Source organism: Cantharellus anzutake (genome assembly GCF_015039405.1).
Source record: "Cantharellus anzutake strain C23 chromosome Unknown EI90scaffold_287, whole genome shotgun sequence".
NCBI classification, from domain to species: domain Eukaryota; kingdom Fungi; phylum Basidiomycota; class Agaricomycetes; order Cantharellales; family Hydnaceae; genus Cantharellus; species Cantharellus anzutake.
The window spans coordinates 21,792-24,529 of record NW_024067237.1 but is presented as its reverse complement, the minus strand read 5'-3'; positions in this window follow the sequence as shown (position 1 = coordinate 24,529).

Here is a 2,738-nt window from a genome sequence, read left to right as displayed (position 1 = left end):
CCAGTTCCCGCATCACCTTCACCACTTTTTCATCCAGGTCTTTTGCCCTGCTAATCCTCTTGAGGATAGTCATCTCCTCACCCTCCACCAAGACCGCCTCCGCTGCATGGGCCTCGAACCAAGCAGGTTGGAGGAGGGTCAGCCCATCATTGTCGTCCTTGCCTTTCGGGTGGTCCACATGGCGTGAGAGCGTGTCTGGCTTTCCCATGAGTTTCCCAGGGCGGTGGATGAGGGTGAAGTGGAATTGGGAGAGGAAGAGGGACCACTGCGCTTGGCGCCGGTTCAGCCATTGCGCAGTGCGGAAATATCCTAAGTTGCGGTGGTCAGTGTAGACCTCGATTTTCTCCTCCACTCCTTGTAGGAAATGCCACCACTCCTCGAGGGCGCGCACTATTGCGAGCATCTCCTTGTCGTACACTTCATAGTTACGCTCTACATCCGTGAAACCCTTGGACATGAAGGCTACGGGGTGGAACTCTCCATCCGTCTGGAGCTGGGATAGTATGGCTCCGGTGGCAAAGTTAGAGGCGTCGCACTCGAGTTTGAAGCAACCTGTATCGGTGGGGAAGGCGAGGACCGGGGCGGAGGTGATGGTGTCTTTAAGGGTGCAGAAAGCATGGTCCTCGTCTGGTCCCCAGGCCCATGCTTTGGTTTTACGAGTCAGCGCGTGGAGGGGGCGTGTCATATCCATACAATCCCGACCTCCGCTCCGGGCTCCCGGAACTCTGAACTCCGACTTCCGGAGCCCTACTTCCCTTCCGTCACTTTCTCCTTGCCGACTCCCAAGAGGTTATCCCACCTCCGGCTCCAACACCACCTTCGGTCCGACTCCGGAACATTCCGGGTCCGACCCCAACCTCGACACCTTCCAGACGAGTACGCAAACCCTATGCTCCCGACACCGGACCTCCGCTCCGGTATCCCGTTCACATCTCGTCTCCGGAACCTCCGGTCTTAGCTCCGACCTCGGACTTTGACCCCACCTCCGCTTATACCCATTGTATTGGTTAGCTCATTCCATTTAATTACATTTGCCAATATTCCGGAGTTTAACCTCCGAGTTCGGACTTTCCGGACTTACTCCGGACCTTGCAACTATTGCATTGTCCATTTCAATTCCGCTATTCTCCCTCATTCCTATTTGGGCTGCTGCTTCCTTTCTATTCAGTCAGCTAGCCATTCCCGACTCCCATCCTCCTTCCTTCCTTCTTGGGCCTTGGCCCTTCATTCCTCCTTTGGGAAACACCATTGAGTCAAACACTTGACCCTCGGAGTTGTTACTCTTTCCATCTCCCTTTGTCTCCTTTCGTCCTACCCTTGTTCCTTTTGATTCCGGACCCCTCCTTATATACAATGTACCCAGTAACTTGTAACCTCAGTCCGAAATCGACCTGAAATGCCCCCAAGAGACTTCCTGCTCACCTACTGTGAAATTAAGGACCAAATGGACAAACAGCAATGGCACAGCGCTCCGCTTGAGTCGCTGAGGCCAAGGTCCCTCCACACTAAGTCTCCGATTCCACTCCGGAGTCGTCTGTTCCCACCCGGTTCTAACAGGGCAGGCGGTCTCGGAGAAGTCTTTGATAAACCAGCGGTAAAAGTTGACAAACCCCAAGAAGGACTGTACTTCTTTGACCTTGGTTGGGGTTGGCCAGTCGAGAACTCCACAAACTTTCACGGGATCCATCGTGACGCTCCCTTCGGAGATGATGAGGCCAAGGTACTCGATCCGTTTCCGCTCGAACTTACACTTCTCCGGCTTCAAGAAGAGTCTCCACTTCCGCAGCATCTCCAGGACTTCTTGGACAACCCTCCGGTGCTCCTCCAGGGTGGCAGTGAAGATCAGAATGTCATCCATGTAGCAGATGATGACTTCCCGGTTGATGAAGTCCCAGAGGATGTCGTTCATCATCGTTTGGAAGGTCACTGGGGAGTTACACAGGCCAAAGAACATGACGGTGGGCTCGAATAGCCCACAGTTGGTCAAAAACGCCACCTTCCACTCGTCGCCGTCCTTGATATGGACGTTGTTAAATCCCCAGCGCAGATCTAGCGCCGAGAAGTACTTGGCGTTTCGGAGGCGTGCGAGGATGTCCAAAATGAGTGGGAGGGGGTACGAGTTTTTGACCATGATCTCGTTGAGCTTCCGGTAGTCCTGGACCAGGCGCAATGTTCCATCCTTCTTCTTGACAAAGAAGACTGGGGCTCCCATCGGGGATTTGGATGCCCATATGCGCCCGTTCCGCAGGTTCTCGCGCAGGAACTCGTCTAGTTCCTTCTGCTCTGGTCGTGACAGGGGGAAGGCCCTCCCTCTCGGGAGTTTGGCATCTGGCACCAGGTCTATTGCATGGTCCCAGGGCTTCCGTGGGGGCAGCTGGTTGAAGGCCTCTTTCGAGAATACATCCCAGAAGTCCTGGTACTGCTCTGGGACCAGTGCTTCGAACAGCACAGGCTCTGCTTCTGGTTCACGGGCTTCCTGGGCCATCCGCTGAGACAGAGTTGTGGTTGCTCTTAGTTCGTGTCCCCACCCCGGGGGGATGATAGCAGCATAAATCCCGTCACCTGGTTCCACTATGGGGTCCTGGTCGGCGTGTCCTCGCATCGTCCGACAGGAGGATGGGCAGCGAGACATACTGACCTTTTGCCGCATCCAGTCTACCTCTGGGTTGTGGTGCAGCAACCACGAATGGCCTATGATGAGGGACTGCCGCCCTAGGTTCGCGACGGCGAAGCGGGCC